The sequence below is a fragment of the Lycium ferocissimum genome, unplaced genomic scaffold, assembly GCF_029784015.1.
Source record: "Lycium ferocissimum isolate CSIRO_LF1 unplaced genomic scaffold, AGI_CSIRO_Lferr_CH_V1 ctg13160, whole genome shotgun sequence".
Taxonomy (NCBI): Eukaryota; Viridiplantae; Streptophyta; class Magnoliopsida; order Solanales; family Solanaceae; genus Lycium; species Lycium ferocissimum.
The window spans coordinates 1-21770 of NW_026714733.1; the positions used below are offsets into that span (position 1 = coordinate 1).

The 21770-nt window shown below is 38.4% G+C and overlaps 1 long non-coding RNA gene and 1 pseudogene across 1 annotated transcript; both read right to left on the bottom strand.

Annotated features, from left to right (window-relative positions):
- Positions 1 to 78: 78 nt before the first annotated feature.
- LOC132042082 (uncharacterized) lies at positions 79 to 5245 on the bottom strand. The gene is made up of 4 exons (XR_009411340.1): positions 5174 to 5245; positions 1512 to 1684; positions 424 to 451; positions 79 to 318 (listed from the first exon to the last, which is right to left on the bottom strand). It is a non-coding gene; the product is annotated as an uncharacterized LOC132042082 (long non-coding RNA).
- A 24-nt stretch (positions 5246 to 5269) lies between these two features.
- Positions 5270 to 19872, bottom strand: LOC132042081 (protein SHORT ROOT IN SALT MEDIUM 1-like; annotated as a pseudogene).
- Between the last annotated feature and the right edge of the window lie 1898 nt (positions 19873 to 21770).

Here is a 21770-nt window from a genome sequence, read left to right on the forward strand (position 1 = left end):
TCATTCACTTTCGGTGGGGTTTTCCCAATTTTCTTATTGGAGATCTTCTGTTTAACAATTCTTTTTATAACTCTCTCTTCTTAACTGACTTTGCACTACTATCAGTTTCAATAGCAGCACTTTCTCCTGGATTCAGTTCAGCATTATCATTCCCCACCTTACAAGTTTCAAGAGCTTGTTTACTCTTTCCACCTTTTTTCTTAGACCCTTCTTTATTTGGTGTATTCACTTTCAGGTTGCCATCATTGTCCTTCTTGCTTCCGTCTGCAGACTGTCCTGATGCAGATTTCTTCTCTGACTTGGGACCCCGCTTAGCATCTGTGAGATTCTGACTCTTGAGTTATTGAATTCAGAAGAAAACAAATGAACCAGAATAGAATCTCAGGCAAAGAAACCGATGCACCAACATTTCAGATATCATACCTTTCTATCTTTCCTTCTCTCCGGATTTCTAGATGAAAACAAATAATTTAAACTGGTCAGCAAGGCAAACTATTAATGTACCATCTGCGATTAAGATAAATGAAAGGAAACATAAAAGTAAACTAGAAATTAAAATGCTACTCCCTGTCGCAAAAGAATTGGATATTACTATCATGTGAATCACAGTTTTTCCTTAGATCAAACATGTGTGTTTAACTACAAGAAGTTGTGATATTTATATTTCTATGCAGCTTCAAACTATGTAAACTGTCTTTCAAAAAAAATCTTTTAAACTGCAATTATCCGTGTTGAACTTCGTACTCTGACAACACCATTCTTTTTGGAGGGAGCATTTAAAATGTAGGAAAATGGAGGATTTAAAATAGCAATTCAACGGAGAAAGGACATATAATCTTGAGTGGGGGAGAAAATGACTAGTAAAAGAAAGGAGACCTTCGTGTAAGAAGCATGAAGGACCAGATAATGGCTTGGAGGTTCAGCAGGGAGGAAGATTCTGTGGAGAAAGATGATAAAGAGCAATTGACATTCTGGAATTTGAAACTCTCTCTCTCTCTCTCTCTCTCTCTCTCTCTCTCTCTCTCTCTCTCTCTCTCTCTCTCTCTCTGTGATAAGGATCCAGCTATTATGCACGCACTTAAACGTATGGTGGATGAGTGGTGCAAGCCAGAACAGCAAAAGATTTACTCTTCCAGTGGCATAGAGGAATACCATCCTGCAGCCATTTGGTGGGTGGTTTGGGAGTTAGAGACACCAAAGGATCTCTTTGGAGGAAGGAAGGAAGGAGAGTTAATGAAGATCAAGTTATTCATGTCTAGCTTTTTGGTGTAAGTAACTGGATGTAAATGAAAGAGATAGCTTGATAGATCTTGTCAATTCATTACATGTGCAGTAAAAGGACTCCATATTTTCCTTTTTGTAAGACACACTCGATGCACCGGCTTGGGGTCATATAAAGCAATAAATTACCTTTCATAATTAAAAAAAGTGGAGTATATTCGTCAAAACTTATAGAGAGAATTTCTGTGTTGAAGCTACAAGAAATGTACTGGTACTTTAAGAAAGCAGACCTCTTTCCTCAGAGCAAGTTCCCTTTCTCTCTCAGCTATAGCCTTTTTTGAGTAAACCAGTTCTCACGCCATGATTCTAATGAAGGGAGGCATTTAGACAAGTCTGGAACGAAGTAAACAGTGACTTCTTTATGACTGAACCGCCCATCCTTCCCAACTCTTTCATAGTGTATCTGCCAGACATCAAAAATATAAACTATCTTCAATATCATGTAACTTTAATTCTGAGCAACTTCTGTAATGGTCCAGATCATAAAACAATTTCTTGGCTTGAGTTCGCCACCTACAATTTCTTGGAAAATATTAAACATTTTTTTAATGATATGATCCATCTCAATAGCATGGACCGTGTTACACCTCGGCAATTTTATGTCGTCGTGTCGTGAATAGACTAACGTCAGTTAAGGCGGACACGAGTCCTTCACGACTACAAGAGGGTGATTGGCAGCCTTCATGTATTCACGATAAGATTTTTAAGTCATAGGACTTGGTGAAACTAGGTTCGTCAAAGGAAGTGGAGTATAAGTTGTGTTTGGGGAAGATTTCATGGGTGTTGAACTAATGAATATTTAGTAAGGTCATGAGGATGAGTTATAATGTCCGTTAGATCGTTAAGGAAGTGTTACACAAGTACCAAGAAGGTTCCCCAAGGATTCGAGACCAAACGAAGCGACGAGAACGAAATCGGAAAAACTGGGGATTATACGGTCATATATACGGACCGTATACCTGACCGTAGAACCCTTCCAGTGAAGGGTGACATCCTGGAGGAAACATACGGTCCAGTATATGGACCGTATAAATTGTACGGTCCGTATAGTGAACCGTAGGTTTTGGGTCGGGTCCGAACTCTATTTTTATACATACACGATTTCCTCTTCTTTTTCTCACTTCTCACTTCTCCAACTTCCAAAAACCTCTAGAACCCTCTCCATAACACATTAATACATATTCAAGAGAGAAATCAAGGATCAAACATCAAAGTTGGTAGAATCAAGGGTGTGAATGCTTCCTAAGGGTTGATAGAAGTTGAGAATCTCTTTGGTATTAAAGTGGAGTTTTTCTCAAGTGGAGTATTCTTATCCAAAGGTCATCTCTACATAATCAAAGGTGATTTTACGATTATTTTATGTTAGTGATGGTGTTGAGTAGTTGAAGGACTTGAATTAGAAACAAGTATGGAATATAAGCTTGAGTGTGCAAATAATGATATGTTGGTTTGAAAAGTAGTTGAGTTATGATATTATGGACGTTGTTATGATGTTTGGGAGCTGTTTTATTATTGAGGGAAAGTTGTTGAAACAAACGAAATCTTTGCCCAAATTTCGTTAGCCTTATTCGTTTTAGTTCAGGCTTGAGTATATCTTCAACAATCTAGCCTTCATACGAGCCCCTTTGTATGTAGAATTATAAGCCGGAAGGAGAGCTCTTAGTCGATATCGTTAAGGAGATACAAAGGTATGTAAGGCTATCCCCTTTCTTTCAAAGGCATGGTTCCTATGTTTTGATTGCATACATGACATCCATAATATTTTACCCCTAGAGATGCCAGAAGTCTACAGTATCTGAAGAACCTTACGATGACTCCAATCCTAGAGATTTTCCAAAATTTAAGGTTCTAGATGATTTCGTGACGGATCGAGTGTGCTATATAATATATGGCCTCAGCTTATGTCTGAGTGTGCTATATAACATATGGCCTCAGTTTATGTTATGGACTATTCAAGGTGAGACCTAACGGTGATGATGACGCCATAATGTACTAAGAGGTTTATGACCTTACGTCACTCCGATAAAGTGCACTTTTATTTGGGTTTCGTTACATGCTACATATATTATATGTGTATATTATATGTATATGTATATAGGGAATATGGGGAAAGGTGAGGCGCTATAGACGCATAGCCACCTGATCAGCTGGTATTTTATGATATCATCCGGACGCGGATGCCGCCGACGGCTATATGGGTAATGGATCGGGCCGTACGTTCCACAAAGAATATATTGATATATGATGATATATGGATCGGCCGCACGTTCCGCAGCAATACATGATATGATGATATTTTACGAGTATGCATGCATGACTCCGCCTTAAGAGGCAAGTGGTCACCGGTTATCTTTTTATCTTTATTTTATTTCCTGTCCTTGTTATTTTATGATGCATGCCTTACATACTCAAGACATTGCTCGTACCGACGTCCTTTTTCTTCCCGGAAGCCGTGTTCATGCCCACGGGTAAACAGGGAGATGACCCGCCTTCCAGGAGCCGATCGGCTGCACAAACGCGACTTCCATAGGCCGGGAGGTCTCGTTTTGATATATTCTTTTGTGTATATTCTTGGATATGGTGGGGTCCTGTCCCATCTTCATGACTTCAGAGTTTCAGTTAGAGGCTCGTAGATACTCACGTGTGGGTAGCAGATGTTATGTGACCCTCGATGTATATTCTGTATATTATTCTTTTGCTGCCGTGAGGGCTTATATATATATATATATATATATATATATATATATATATATATGAGTACATGTTTATGGAGTTTGCATGTGTACAAAAGTTAAGACGATAGTAGTATGTTGTGTGGTGCTCGGTAGTCAGCTCCGGGTGCCCATCATGGCCTACTAGGCGGGTCGTGACAGACCGCAAGAGGGGAAAAGGGAAGCTGATGAAGTAAAAATGTAATGAAACTTAAAGTTGACAAGCAGTTGCAAGGGAACTTTCAGGACTTGCAAGTAAACATTAGTAACAGGCTGAAGCACATCCATAGAAAATAACCAGAATTACTTGAGCTTTCATTAGAAAATAACATTTCTTCGTCCGCAGGTAGTCAAGATGGTGAGCAAATATTTTTTTTAAATAAACTTATAAATGATATGTTTTGAGTATCCGTGCTTCATTCAATACCAAGGAAAATGACAACCCTCACTCTCATTAATATTCTGCAAACAAAACAACTTCAACTAGCTAAATAACTCCTGATAAATTTAAGAATGTGTGGCATTCATTGTATTACAGTCCTTTAGCAGAGATCTTTAACATGATGAACGATTGAGGTCCCAAAAGTGAAAATGTATTCAGGAACATGACCCTGTAGACCAACAGACTTTCAAGGAGTTCAAGGAATGGGAGCTAGATTAGATTCAGACCCGCAGGCCAGTTTTATAAACGTCACTGAAAGTTTTTTTAAACGAAGGAATTCTTGAAGCTCCCCGCGTCCAAAGAGGACCAAAGACGATTTCTGAATAAAAAGAAAGGACTCAGCAAGTTGGTGATATATGAAGGAAAGAGGAACAATATGCCAACCAACTATTCATAATGCTTACAGCATTAAGCGGATAAGTTACTTACTCTTTCACTATTCAGAGTTTCGGCGATAGTCACTAAAGCTAACATTTAAGAGAAAACAAAAGTGGAGTCCTGCTTTAAACATAAATAAACTGACAACGGAGAGACCCACTCAGGCAGATATTACAAATCATCTGTTCATAACGCCTTATAAGTATTAAGCGGGAGATTTATTTATTCTTTTAGTATTCAGAGTTTACATGATAGACCCTAATAAAGTTTACATTTAAGAGAACGCAAAAGGAGAGTCCTGCTTTGAACCGTGTAAATGGAATAAACTGAGGACAGAGAGACCCACACAGGCAAATATTACCTCAAGGAAACGGTTCCACTGCTAGCAGTTCTTCAAATCAAGGGGATCTATGTCCTTTGCATGTCTAATAGCAAGAGCTCTATCAGTAGGGTTTAGGGAAAGAACGTAAAATCACAATAGTAGAGAAATGTGATTAACATACCTAAGAGCTATCCGAATCAAAGAGTCATCACATGATGGATCCCCACCATCAACACTATCCCACTGGCCCCCTATAGTCATTAAAGAATTTTCCAGCTTAAGAACAGCAAACCTAAGCATATTGCAAATGTGCGGTATTCGGTCATCATAGTTTCGATGGGATGACAACTCTTCCAGAGAGTTTCTGCTGAGACCACTCATCAAAAGCATCTACATATCAGAAAATAAATGACAACTTTCAGAAATATCTTAGCACATCTACACGATGTAGAGAGAGTGCATTGGGATAACAAGGTACATGTCATGAAAGGACAAGAAACACCATTGCATTAAATACTGTGCTTCCACTATAAAACTGGAAAATACAAGACCAACTTGTCATCTTTGAAATATAGCATATAGAACATAGAAGGCAGCAGTGGAAGAGAAAATCAGGGAAGAGGTTCTCTTTTTGTGAAGGTCTAGAGGGCAGCACGGGGCACTAAGCTCCCGCTATGCGCGGGGTCCGGGGAAGGGTCGGATCACAGGGTCTATTGTACGCAGCCTTACCTTGCATTTCTGCAAGAGGCTGTTTCCACGGCTCGAACCCATGACCTCCTAGTCACGCCAAGGTCTATGCTTTGCAATTTAATCAAGTTGAACAAAGTCTGTTCAGGTGCATTGATACTGGCAACAATAAGGAGCAAGGGAATACTCAAGTAGTGCAATCATCACTCTATATTAAAAACCTAAAGCAGCTATCAAATCTATTCCTTCCTTTAAAAATCCACAATTAAGACTCCAGTTTACCCTCACAGATGCCCAAACCCCAGGAGTACAGACAGCGAATTGTTATATAACCAACATGAACCAGAAACACTCACCACTTCAGTCATGGCTCTCTTCAGCAAAGTTCTTTAAAATGCGAAAAAAAGGGGCACATTTGCTCTGATGATAAAACTAACAAACTTGTATGTTGTTCACATTGAAATCCCAGAACGATTTCCCAATTTTAACTTACTGGTTCTTACATCTGACAACCTCTTAAATATCATGATAACGTCTTAAGCAAATGCTAACTTAAAAAATTTCAGAGGAAAAGACAGGTTATAAAACAATTTGTATATCTTCATAGAAAACCTTTGCGTTCCATATAGTCATCCCATGTCCTGATTTTTCAGGTTCACCAGCAGACGGTTTCGATGAAAGTCGTTTCAGAGCTGTTGCAGCCTCTCCTTCAACAAAATCATGCTCAAAACTGTTCATCGTGAAAAGGGTGATATTGTCATACCAGCCATCAACTTACAGATTCCAAAGAATCAAAACTGCATAACTACCTAACAATTTTTTTTGAAAAAGCAAAACTGCATATCTACATGATGGTTAACCTACACTAGATTAAGTGCATGGGGAATTTGGGGGGTAGAGAAAGAATCTGTCAGAGCTGCGGCTCCTAAGGAATAGATCGTTTTAAAAATCATTGAGAGAATTAATATTCTTTTGCAAATCAGATGTTCCAATACCAAATAGTGCAAAATTATAGAAATACAGTATAAAATAAACAAACATAAAAAAGGAAGGGCATTGTGACTAATTACCTGACAGGGGTTTGCAAAGAAAGCTTAAGATTCCCTTTTGGCCAATTTACAACCACCTACAGCAAAACAAAATGCAACGTTACATGATATATCTCGCATAAAATTAGCTGAATGAAAGAGAAGGCAAACCTTCGAGCATTCTGGAGATATGAAAAGTCTGGGATACTGCCTATGCAGTGACAGATAATCCCTCTCAACTTCAACCAAACTGGACGAATAAACCTGCAAAAACAAAAATAAATGCATAAGAATAGCAATCATTAGCCATCCTTGTTGAATAATTGAAGCAGTCGATCAAGTCCCAAAAATCAAGCATTCAAATAAATGCAGCTTAAAATTTATCAAAAAAACTAGACAGCTATCATCCCGAAAAGGATAACCATGACAAGTTCTGATGGTACAGAAAAGGACCAACAGCCTCCAGGATCAAAGGAAGGAACAGAGAGAACACCCGTAATTCCTTGAAGAAACTATATATCTTGAGCATCATGGGCAGCAACATCCGAAGGGAAAGATGAAAAAGAGCATAGGAGACAGAAAGAAGACAAAGGAAATGGAGGGACAAAATATCTGAACTGGATATGGTTCAAAATAAGAGCTTGTTGACCCATGGTAATTGGAAAAGCCAATAGCCCAACTGTGTTAGGTAATGAATAAGGATAATCTTAGAAACGAGTAGCTTGATTAGTCTCTGTCTATGAAATATGGTGATCAAGAAGTTTAAAGTACTAAGAGGTCCTCACTACACTTCATTCCCACATGGAAAGCAGAACCACTTAAGGAGGGATAATAATGATTCAAGCGCTAAGCTCTTGTTTTACCTTGCAGAAATACTCTCTCCTTTTAACAGGTGAACGACGCCTTCAGCATGACAGAACACCAAGTTAGTTACGGATGCTGCAATATATAGCAGCTGCTAAACACACAACCATAGAAGAACAAAACCAAATAAAATCCACCTATGCAAAGATTCAGGACGTGGAGATTCTTGTCGTGAAGATTTACTGCCCTTGGTCAAAGAGCGTCCTCGTCGATCCCTAGAACTCCTGGGAGGTGTTTGGTCATGCTTTATTTCAGCTCCACGTTTGCGCTCATGATCTTTTTCCTTCTCCGTACATTCCAAAGCACGTTCACGATCACGCTCTCTTTGTCGCTGACGTTCTCGCTCTCGTTCCCTGTCTCGTTCTCGTTCTCGTTCTCGATCCCGTTCCCTTTCTTGATCTTTCGCTCGATCTTTCTCTCGCTCGCGTGAAGAATGTTGGTCTTTCTCCCGTCTTTCAAGCTCACGAGAGTAGACTCTGTCATCCTTATAATCATCTAACCTTGAGTGGCCAGCACGTGCCAACGCGCTGCTAGGATAGTCGAGTCAACTGAGGTTGCATGAAGTCCCTTCCCCCATCCCATAGTCTCTACCTGGAGGCAGGCTCACTCCATAACTAGGATTTGTAGAACTTTGAACATACATGACGTCCCAACAGCTCTTTGCGGTGCCGCCCCTAGGATAGAAGGAGCATGTTGCCCAGAAAGTAATGATCCAGGTAACGCTGATAAAGTGCGAGGATCTGAGTCGATTTTGCCACTATAAGCTATGGGATCTGGGCTGCATGACGAAGCAGCACTCCTTGCTGCAAGATAATCAACTTGTCTGCCAGAAATTTGCTTCTACTTAGTGCAATAGGACATATGCTCCATGTAAGAAGCTGGGCACAGGATGTGTACAGATATATGATATCACTCACAGGAATATATCACTCCTATGTACATGTTAGAGCCAAGTATCGATACTGATAGCGTAAGGAAAATGTAATTAAACACAACTATCAGATGGCTCCAAAGAGCATTTTTTCTATTACATCACACAATTTTGAGATAGAACTAGAGTACATACCTAGATCCTCCATCAATGGAAGTAGATTGCAATGCCTGAGACTTCAGCAGTATTTGCTCTAGTCGCATTTGTTCTTGTCGCATTTGCTCTTGCCGTATTATAGATGCTTGATCCATATGCTCATATCTTTCAGCCTAACAGTGAGAAAAAAAAAAACATAGAAGACATACATTTGGTAAGAAAAAGAAGATTATAATTATGGAGGCTTTGCAAAGTTGAACTCATAGGAAAATAAAGAGAAGCCTAAGAGCATGGAGTGTTGTCCCCTTGGCAATCATGTGGGTCATTTGGAAAGAAAGAAATAGGAGGGCCTTTGATGGGGTGGAACAAGATTTTGTAAAATTGCATAGGAGTGTTTTGTCTCTAGTTAATTTTTGTTGTACGTACGAGGTCCCTATTTGTATAGAGGATTGGATCTCTTTTGTTGAGAACTATTGGACCTACCCTATCCGATAAGGGATCACCAGCAACCTCTTGTAGTTAGGACTTCTTTGTAACTATTTTCTAGGAGTTGGTTTCACCTAGAACTCCTCCTCTTACTTGTATTATATATATTGCTGTACATTGTATTTGTATGAATGAGAAGCCTCAGTAATTATTCCCTCTAAGTCTCGTCTAATATGGTATCAGAAGCCGGTTTGGACTCTTTTTCGACGTCCCCTATTTCCGGCGCTTCACCCTCTTCAACAGTTCCTGTGATGTCCTCTTCTCCCTCTTCCAATCCTCTTAATCATGCACACCACTTTATCTCCATTAAACTCACTTCCAACAATTACTTGTTCTGGAAAACGCAATTGTTGCCGTTCTTGCGAGGTCAAAACCTTCATGGCTTCATTGATGGATCCAAGCCATGCCCACCTTCTTCTCTTACAATTGAAGGTTCGACAACTGTTACAAACAATCCAGAATATACCACTTGGATCCAACAAGATCAAATAATCATGAGTCTCCTCATATCTTCTCTTTCCGAAGAAACCATACCCATCATCATTGGCTTGAATACATCCAAAGATATTTGGGATGCATTAGAAGCAGCCTTGTCTTCTCCTTCTAACACTAGAGTCCTTAACCTCCATATGCAGTTGCAAAACCTCAAACAAGATGACCTCACTGTCTCACAATTTCTACAAAAGGCAAAACTTTTGTCCGATGAGTTAGCGGCCGCAGGGAGACAGTTGAATGCTTCTGATTTCAATATTTATGTGTTTAAAGGGTTGCGCTCTGATTTCAAGGATATTGTTACTGCATTATCTGCGCGACCTGAACCAGTTTCATACTCCGAGCTCCATAGCCTACTATTGAACCATGAGTTTATCCACGGCTCCTCCATGTCCTCCCTATCACTTGCTTCTACTGATACATCCCATACTCCAGCAGCCCATGTTGCTCAACGCTCCTTCAATGGTGATAGACAACACCCTGGACACACTAATAATTACTCTCAAAGAGGTCGCGGCAGATCGCATAGGGGACAAGGGGGTCGTGGTGGCCGAAATCAATATCAACGAACTAACTATGGCAATAACTATTCTCCTATGGGTCAATCTTGGAATACCAACAATGATGGACGAGTCAGGTGTCAAATCTGTAATGGTACAAATCACCAAGCTGCGACTTGTTTCCAACGCTACAATCACACTATAAATCCTTCGGCTCATCTCACTCATCAGGCACCAATTCCGTTGACACAAAACTGGTTCCCCGATACTGGCGCTACTCATCATGTTGCACCTGATCTATCAAGCTTTACTCATGTTGAGGAATACAGAGGTCCGGATCAACTACATGTTGGTAATGGACAAGGTTTGCCGATCCAAAGTACTGGTAGTGCCTCTTTCTCAACCTCCAGTCTACATGGCTCAACCTCCAGGTTTTGTTCATCCTCAATTTCCTACTCACGTTTGCAAGCTTCACAAATCTCTTTATGGTCTTAAACAAGCCCCAAGAGCATGGTACAACAAGCTTCATCAATTTCTCATCACCGTAGGTTTTACAACATCTAAAACTGATGTCTCTTTATTTATCTACTCTCATGGGAATGTTATCGCTTATCTATTGGTCTATGTAGATGATATTGTACTCACAGGGAATAGCATTTCATTTCTTGACTCGTTTACTCGAGCACTTGGCAGTGCCTTTTCCATACGAGATCTCGATCCACTTCAATATTTTCTTGGTGTTCAGGTGCAACGTAACAGCCATGGTCTCTGGCTCTCTCAATCACAATATATTCTTGGTATTCTCACTAGAGCTGGCATGCCTAATTGCAAACCACTGAGCTCTCTGGCACCACTGTGAAGCTTCATAAGGGTGATAGCCCTGACTTTGATGATCCGAGTCTTTACAGACAAATTGTTGGTGCTCTTCAATATCTCACACTTACGAGACCGGACATCTCCTTTGTAGTGAACAAAGTGTGTCAGTTCATGCATCATCCTTCGATAAATCAGTGGGTTGCGGTGAAACGAATCCTTCGGTATCTTCAACACACCAAGTCTATGGCATTTTTTATTTCGAAAGCTTCCACTCTTCAGTTGCAGGCTTTCACTGACTCCGACTGGGCTGGTAGCATTGATGATCGGAAGTCCACAGGAGGCTATGCAATATACTTCGGTCCAAATTTAATCTCCTGGTCCTCAAGAAAACAACGGACAGTGGCACGTTCGTCAACAGAGTCCGAGTACAAAGCATTGGCAGATGCTGCTGATGAATTAACATGGACTCAATCACTGATGTTTGAGCTTGGACTTCAACTGCCTCGTGCTCCTATTCTCTGGTGCGATAACATTGGTGCTGCATATCTATCTATTAACCCTATTTTTCACTCTCGCACCAAGCATGTCGAGATCGACTTTCATTTTGTCCGCGACAAAGTTGCCAGACGTGACTTACTGATTCAGTTTCTTTCCTCTAAAGATCAGGTAGCTGATATACTCACGAAGCCACTGCCTACTGCCAGATTCCAGCTTCTACTGGACAAACTCAAAGTGACAGACCCACCTTTGGTTTGCAAGGGGGGTATTGGACCTACCCTATCCGATAAGGGATCACCAGCAACCTCTTGTAGTTAGGACTCCTTTGTAACTACTTTCTAGGAGTTGGTTTCACCTAGAACTCCTCCTCTTACTTGTATTATATATATTGTTGTACATTGTATTTGTATGAATGAGAAGCCTCAGTAATTATTCCCTCTAAGTTTCGTCTAATAAGAACCATACTTTGATGTAGGTTCTCTTCTTTTGGTATATGGCTTGTATATGGAGTTTCCCCAATTGTCAATAAAATTATTTAACCTACCGAACGAAAAAAAAAAAGGGAGATTATAAAAAGCAATAAATTATTTAGCCCGTACATAGACAAGAACATTATGCTAAAAAAGACAATAAGCAGTATTACTCAACATGTTTTCCTCTTCAAACCTCCAAAACATTCAACCTCATTTACAAACTGGAAAATTTTACTGAAAGATTCAAACCAACCCAATTATCACATTGCATTACTACTCCTATATTTACCATCCTAAAATAAACTACCCACTTTTATACATTCCATTCACTACACATATTTCTACGTTCAAAACCCCTTTTCCCATTTCATGCTAAAGGGGCTATCTTGTCTAGGATGGAGTATGAACTTCTCTCATATCCAGCTCCTTCGTATTCTGTTTTTTTTTTAGTTAATCTCTAAAGAAATGTAACGATAGGAGTTTGGGTGACTCAAACTTTCCAATGCTCATTCAGAAATTTCACAATCCTTGTTATGACCATCATGAGCATTGACTATTGAGATCTCATGTGCATGTGCTCATGGTGTGTCCGGGGTGGTAAGAGTCGAAAGAATTCCTGCAAAAGATAAAAGGCATAGTCTGAAAACCGCACCTGATGCTTCTGACCAAAAGAAAGTGAATCAGGATATCGACTGGCTTGCTCACTTTTCAGATCTCTCCCTGCATAAGAGCTATGTCGTTCACCATATTGGCGTCTATCAAGGGTTGGATAATCAGAAACCCTATCAGAATACTGTAGTTCAGCTTTCTGGCCATATCCATGACTGGATGAAACGTAGTCACCTACCGTGGAACTTTGGCTAATCCACACCAAAGCCGCTGCGACTTTCCAAAGCTGATGACCCAGATCCTTTTCCAGCAATTGTGGCATCTGCATACTTAAAGAGATGTAGAGAGACAAGATTTTATACCCAAGATCAGAAAATTAAACAGTTGATCATGCAAAAAGCTAATTGGAACAGTAGATAATGCAAAAAAGCTAATTGGAACACTCAAATGTGAGACACACACAACGCAAAGCAAATTAGACGTGGTGGAAGCTTACCCAATCTTTAGATTTGGTGGAGAAGGAAGAAACCACACTCCGAATCTTGTCAAATATCCCAATGCATGAGACAGTCGAGTCTATGTGCATGCATCGGTTTATTTACAGATACATACATGTACTGACATGCTGGCTAGTGGTGAACAATGAGGACTATTTGCTAACAACCATGCAAAGGAAGTAGCTACCCCGTTCAGAGGTGAGTTCTCTCTCTCTCTCTTTTTTTTTTTTTGGGGGGGGGGAACAAATATTGCAGAGCAAAATATCACATTTCTTAACATGCCAACTGGTACATCTTAAACAACGAAAACCAATTATGTGAAAAAGACAAGAAAGTTAGCTACTCTAACACACTGTAACAGCTTTACCACTACTGTGAGTATATGAAAACAGAAACAGCCAACATATTACACCCGTTCAACCAACTGAACAAGGAACCAGATAAAATTTATGCAGGTTAAAGTTTGTGTAAATTGAATACATAAGAACAGGTATTTCCGCCTCTCTGATGATAGAAGAATTAGTCTCACACCAAGTCCACATCACAGGAAACACAATGTCACCAGTTTTAAATATAACACCTGGAGCACTATCCAGTATTGTGCCGCTTACGGAAATATTTCATTTTTCAGACAGTTTAGGCAATAGACAACATATCATGCAAATAGAATATATACAGTGCAGAAGAATCTGCTGACCTGCTGAGCAGTGGAACCATACACAGAGCTATATTGCCCACCATAATTAGACACTGCTGATGGATGATGACTGTGAACTCTGTAAGCACTCATTTCTGCATCTTGGGGGTTCCAACATCGAGGAATGCTGTGAACTTGTGGGTAATTGAGAGGACCTCTCAGGCCCTCCAGCAGAACTTCCGGAGTAACCATGTCCCAACTAGACGAACAGAGAAAGTGATAAAATTACAAGCATGAACATAGTACAGGGAATCCATAGAATAGACGAGTTTAGCCAATCATAAATATTTGGCAAGAGCTACTTAGAACAAACTGATGCACCCGTGGTTAATGGAAAAGCTTCCCATGAATACAGCTGAGAATCTATATTATTGTCTGCAACATGATCTGCAAGAAGTTACATTTGACTGACTACAATCTGACTCTCACGTTCACTATTTGCATGGTTTTTTTTTTTTTAATGACAAGGAGCTCGCACTCACCTTTGGGTGCGCGCGAGAGTAAAACCCGCCTCCGTACCAGCATCCGCAAATCACACGTGAAGATATCCCACACTAGGCAAGCCCGCACGACGAGCCTCAAATTGAATAAGGCAAATCACTATCGTAGGAAGGGGGTTTTAACCCGAGACTCAACCAATTGATACGACACTACCATTATTTCAAGGATTAAACAGTTTTTACAGTTACAATCTCAACTATATACAGTCATCGAGCACCCCCTTTTTCTAATTTCGCATTGTTACTTCAGAGTTTGTCCAACACGACGAACAGTTGCTCCAGCATCAGCTTTTTACAATCTCAATGCCGACATAGCTACGGAAATAACACAATGAAATGAAACGATCCATAGAGATGACGTCAACTAATTGTGATTAAGGTTCAATAAGGGGCCGTTTGGACATAAACATGTGAAATTTGAAAAAAGTTGTATTTGAAAAAAGTTGAAAAATGGTATTTGGAAACTGGAGATGTGCTTGGACATGAATACAACTTGGAAAAATGTTGAATTTTTGTGAGTGATTTGGAGTAGAAAAAGTTAGTACGGGTATTTGGAGTTTTTCGAATTGCGGATAATTGTAACAAATTCTATTTCCAAACATGATTCCGGAATTGAATTCCGGAAAAAAGTGAAAATTATCAAATGCCAAACGGGCCCTTATTTTTTTTTTTAGTCTGGTTAGGGACTTGTATGTATGCAAGTGTATGGACAAGTGTGAGATTTAGATAACATATACTCAAATAGAGCGGCATGGATATAAATCTGTGGAGCCACCCTTATCCAACGGCCAACTCAGACCACTGGAACATTACATTGTATAGATAAGCAACTTTTTGTTGATGTATGTATTGTATGTTGAATCCCATTGGCTACTTCGTGTGTGTTTCTTTATATTTCAACTTTAGTGAAAATGTCGGCTCAGGCGATGTAGTTGATCCTAACTACTTTGGAATGAAATGTGGCTGTTTTCTTGCTTGAGATTTTTTTTTTCTAAATATTGGGGTTGGGGGGGGGGGAGGGGGGGTGTATTTTTATCGGTATATAAATCTTCAATACCCAATAAAAATCATGTAAGCATATAAAAGCAACTCAAACAGAATCAACGAAGAGAACTTGACCTCTTAAAGCTGAAGATTTTTTTCACCAAAAGCTGTTGTGGTCGATGTTCAATTCTCATCCCTTTTGATTGTATAAAGCTTACTTCCAATAGCTTATCATTCCTAGTATTTTGAACTAAATAACTTATTTTCCCTCCATTAGTTTGGGATATCACCATCTAAAAGTAAAAAACTTCTTGACTAATTAAAGATGGAGCAGAATCTATGCCTTCAATTCTCGCGTCTATAATCCATTAATACGACTTGGACACTATGAATCCCATCAAAACACAAATTATAGACATGAATGGAGTAGTGACCAGAACCAGAGTAGAAGGATTAGCAAAGCAAATAAAATATGGGATACAATTAAAACGATTACTTAAAAAGGCTTATGAAAGATAATAACTGTCATACCCTATTTTAACCGGGGTCAAAATAGTTTACAACATCCAGGTAATTCCGGGGTTGTTTAAAGTTAAGAGTCGTCACCTAATTATTTACGGTGAATTAGGGCACCTAAGGTTGATTAAAGTAATTATCTAAAGTTAGTTTTAAAAATCTGCGAAACCAAATGATTCTAGGTACGGGTTCAACTAACCTAGAGGGAAGGTATTAGGCATCCTCTAAGTTCCATTAATAATGGTTAACCGACCGGACTAAATTTAATTAGGCTAAATGTAAATATAACATTTTAGAAAATAAAGTAGTTCGTAAATATTGTTAAGGCTTAAAATGTTATTTAGAATAAAGCTTGTACTAGATATGATGATCTTGCATAAGATATATAGGTAGAAGAAAATAAGGTTTATGCAGCGTTTTAAATAGATGTTTGACGTAATTCAAATGGCGAGGCATAAATTGATTTTTTAGAGTTTAGGATTATAGACAAAAATACAAAATAGCTGATAAGAGTTTTCCTTGTCTTTATTAGCTATGCTTTTAAAAATATGCATATTGACTCAAAACTTAGAGAATTGTTTATAAAATATATTTGATCTTATGTTTGCGTATTAGTAATATTTTGAAATTACGATAGTAATAAATAGGATATAACTCCTTTAATTCAAAATATACTATTTAAAGATCAGTTATTTTGAAAATAAATATTAAGGCATTATAAGTAACTCTAATATGTAGAAGGAAGAAATGAAACTTATGGAATTAATTATTGATTTTCTCTAAATTATCTATCCATTATTAAAACTAAATCTCACTAAATACCTTATGATTCCTCTAATGCTAAGAGTCAAAATGGAACAAAGTGTTAGTCGAAACAACACAAATTAAGTGCAACAAAGTAAAAATAGAGGCAGAAGAGATGTAAATAAATGGGCTCGGCCCATTTTGAAATTTCTTGATCAAGCTTCGCTATTGGGCTTGACCCAGAATTTGTTTCCTCCCTTTTTGGGGCAGTGGGCAGAGCTGGACAGTGGAGAATTTTGTTCTCGTTGGGCCTTGGCCCAACACCGAATGCGGAAGATAACGAGTCCCTCGGACTCGTAAGCGGTGGTCATGCACAAATAAAAGAAACGGATTAGTATATACAATCAAGGAATAAAGGTCAGGCAGATAAAAACATAAAAGGGACACTCGACACTTAATAGGGGAAACCATTTAAATGACGGGTTTACATTTTAGGAGGTTACGGTATAGACACTATGGCTATTAGCATCATAGCAGCAGCCCAAAAATGATAACTACAGCTGGCCAAAGTATGGCACTCAACACAGAGACTTCATGTAAACAGCAGCAAACCAAAACAAACGAATGATATGTAAGATCAATACACACAATATACAAATCCTGAAATTAGCAGAACTGAAGCATTTTTTTTTCAGACGCAAAACTGAATAAGAAACTAAGCCGAGAGAGAGGAGAAATTCAGAACATGACCCACGCAGGTTTTGGAGAATGAAAGCCCATTCTCAAACTTACAGGAAACTGGCATACACAGACCCAAGTGAGTATGTACTTAGGCTAACCACAATGAGATAAGTCCGGACCGTAGATGTATCTTATTTCAAACTTCGTATACTGTTAACAGAGACTAAACCGACCCAAACAGGACTAGATAGGCAGCTAATCACACATAGTAAAACTGAAAACAGCGCGAACCACAACCAAAATACTAAGTTATCTAAGCGCATCATCAACAAACAATGCTGGAAAATGATAAGTTAAACTTCAAACCATATTGGAGAATGGTAACTGTTTAAGCATATGAACAGCACGTAAACAGAGGATGATACTGAAAATAACTATAGGGGAAGGGGGATTTGACAAGGTACTATGTGATGACTAAATACATGTAAAGAGATCATTCTAGATGAGGTATTACGCGATTTAACAAATAGGCATTAGTAGACAAGCTAAATGCAAAGAAACAGGATCATATATGGGAGGGCGCAACCATGTGCATATGGATTCTGTTTCTTTTCAACCAACCATGAACAATTAGGTAAAGAGAAGAACATTAATGACGTTTACCACAGGTTGTACGACTAATGCAAACTCCAAATGAAATTATGGGAAAATCAAATACATGGCAAAGTCCGCATAGTGCAGTTTCAAATCAGCAGATATCCCAATCAACGAGGCCGAGATCGAAATAGAGAAACCTCTTTAATAAGCTTGAATTAAATGTCTATATGCCAACATTAATCCATACTAATCTGAGCTAACCCCAAATCATATTAACGGCTGCATTAACACATATTCTTTTAACCAACAGGCAGAACCTAAACAGATACACTAAACTAATACTAATAATAACAGAACAAACTAATGACACAAAACTTAAGCTAGACACAAACAAAGGACAACAAATGATGAACCAAACTACCCCTAAATAACTTAACAGGAGAAAGATTACCTTTTGTGGGTACAGTGAAGTGAGGCGGGGGTCTCGAATCTACCCGAACAGATTTAAACTCCCGATCGAAACGGACCCGAAAGTTATATATCAGACAATGTTCAAGACACAAGTAAAGTAATTTTTCTCGAATCGTGTAAGACCTCAGGGGTAAACTAGGATCAAAAATCTCTCCTTCGGCTTAGGAGTTAGAGATGTATATATAGGTGTAAAAATTAGGGTTTTTCTCGGGTTCATTTTAGGCGGGATTTGAAGTCAAATTCATTCAAAATCGGAACGTTGAACTTCAAATCACGTGATTTGATTCGGTGCTACCAAAAGTGGTCCGATCTTTTTCTGATTTTGGCAGATTCGTAGTGTTTGAAGCGAGGAAAGGGAAGATCTTTCTCTGTCCATGACTGAGCAAACGTAAGTAGAGCAGAGAGAGGGCGTTTCTTGTGTGGAAATGGGCAGGCAAAACTGCCATGGTTGAAAGAGTGGTCAAGGTTTGCTAAAAATGGGGAAAGGGACGAGAGAGATGAGAGAAGAGAGAGGAGCTGCGGCTGAACTCTTTTTTGTTCATTAGGTTAAGGGTGAAGAAGTGAGATTGGATTGGGCCGGATCGGGTCATGGGCTGGTCGGGTGTGGGCTGGTCGTTTGGGGTTGAGTAAATTATTCAGACTTGGGCTGGTCGTTTGGGCTTAGTTTTTTGGCTGAGCATTGACGACTAATTGGGCTACTTGTTTGGTCCGAAAAATGTGGCCCCTTTCCTTCATTCAATTAAATTCATTTTGGGTTTCTAATTTAATATCTAGTACAATGTATATTATGTGAAGGTAAATAGTAATTAGTAGAAATTAAAGGATTTAATAAAGTAAGATTAATTTAACGAGTACAAAATCTAGAATGAAATGATGACGAACCATTTAAAATTTGTGATCACGTAATAAGAGTAAATAGTAGTAGAAAACAAAATAGTGGTGAAAATAAGATAGTTAGCTCGTTAATAAATTTAGAAACCCAAGAAAATAAATCGGAATAAAAGAGGGGCAAAGTCAGGTGTCAGCAATAAGCATGCGCAATCGTGAGTAAGAGTATGACGAAAGGTTGTGGCAAAATATATTTGCCTCAATTCGCCTTTCATTCGGTTCATGGTTTTTCAAATCTTGAATTGCATTTTCTCATTAGCCTTTTGCAATAGAAGTACGTTGAGATGATGATCCTTTGTCAATTCTATTGAAAGATGCTACTTCCTTCTCTTCTCTTTAGTTGGTGGCGTATGATTCCTTTTGGCTACAAATTCACATCTTTGTTCGCAGTCGATAAGATAATCCATGAATACTGCAAAATCACTGAAACATTTAGGACGTACGTCATATGACTGTTGCTCATAAGCTATGAGATTTCTCAAGAGGGTCTCCGTGCAATCATCGACTTCGAAATTTCTCAAGAGGGTCTCCGTGTAATCATCGACTTCGAAACAAGGAGATTTCATCTGTCCATTCTCAAATTTAATATCAAATAAAGCTGTGCTATCTCTAAGGTCACTGTAAGTATTTCCAACTTTTGAAAATCTAAACCCCGCTTCGCAAAGCTCTATTGCATTTGGCATGTTGGCCTGCCGTGTTGGGTGGTTCTTACCACACTTAATAAAGGGGTGAGGATACTATTATAGAAGAGTGGGTTTGGGCATGGGATCGTCGACATGCCTCCTTGGCTTTTTGGGGTATTTCCGTCATTTCGGCCTAAACAGAGCAATTTGATTGGGTCTAAAGGAATCTTACTGTAGCTTAAGTTTACATTTTTGAGTGGCTTGAGTAAAAGGCCCTTTGCTTATGTCATATTCGTCAGCACGCTCTTCCCCACAAATTTTGTGCCCCACGTAATGCCATTCTCTTCTACTGCACACTGACCAATCACTACCTTTTAAACTGATTTTGTAGTTAGGAGTAACCTCATGTGCCTTTTATGTTTTAGCCGACAATATTAATTGAATTATTTCTTCCAATAAAATTCCTTTGGATTAGCTGCACTAAATTGTCATTAAATCAGAAAAATGGATATGAATAATACTTAAGTCATATATCTTACGAAAACACGAGACTGAAGTTGTAAATATCAATGATTAACAAATGTCAGAGTTTAAGTTTTAAATAATTTAATAAAATTTTGATTTTTATAACTTATGAAAATTGCATAAAATAGCAAAAATAAATAAAAAAAATTAGCACATCCATCATAGAAGGAATGCCATACAAGTTGAAATAGAGGGAGTATTAATTTTGGTATTGCTGCCAAATACATCTAGGCAACAATTGAAGGCAGAAAACACAATCATGCAATTTTATATTTTAAAAAGTATTTTCATCACGTCTCTTATCAAATCCACGATACTATAATTTTATCTTATTGTACATAACAATATTAATCTATAATTAAGTGCTTGCAATATAAATAATAAGATAAATTATAAATATTTTATACAATCTAAAAAGTTTCGCATTCGAGTCTAGGTAAGAATCGAAAAAGAGAGGATCCAAATATCGCATAATCGCTAACATGTTCTTCCACTAATAATGATATATTACATTTCACATAACTTCAAAAAATTCCGACAATTTCTTTAACCATACAAAGCCACGGTACTTTTCATAGTGTAGAGCTTATTGAATTATTGAACTTATTCAATTATTTTTTAAAAAGTTGTGTTGAATTTTAACAGGATAATAGTTGAAAAAACTTACTAAAATACACATAAAATGAAACATCGGGAGCACGCACAGTAAGCTTACTTCCAATAGCTTATCATTCCCAGTATTTTGAACTAAATAACTTATTTGCCCTCCATTAGTATGGGATATCACCATCTAAAAGTAAAAATTTCTAACTAATTAAAGATGGAGCACAATCTATGCCTTCAATTCTCGAGTCTATAATCCATTAATCGAACTTGGACACAATATTAATCCCATCAAAACACAAATTATATACATGATATAGATCCCAGAGTTCGTAGCAGGATTAGTAAAGCAAATAAAATATGGGATACAATTAAAACGATTACTTAAAAAGGCTTATGAAAGATAAATTGCCTCGCGTAATTGTGAGTAAGAATCAATGATGGCTGCCCAGTTGGAAGCTCCGCCCAAGGACCGTAAAAATAATTGTTTTTCAAACTTGCCCTTATTCGGTTCCATGGTTTTTCACAATGTTGAGTTCTTTGCACTACATAGGTTTTTGTAATGGAACTCCGTTGAGATGATGATCCCTTGTCCAATTTTATTGAAGATGTTAGCTACTTCGTTGTCCTCTCCTAGTTGGTTCCGATGATTCCTTTTAGCCACAAATTCACATCTTTGTCTGAGTCAATAAGATAATTCATGAATACTACAAAATCACTGAAACATTTAGGACGTCCGTCATGTGACTGTTGCTCATAAGCGATGAAATTTCTCAAGAGGGTCTCCGTGTTATCATCGACTTCAAAACAAGGAATTTTCATCTGTCCAT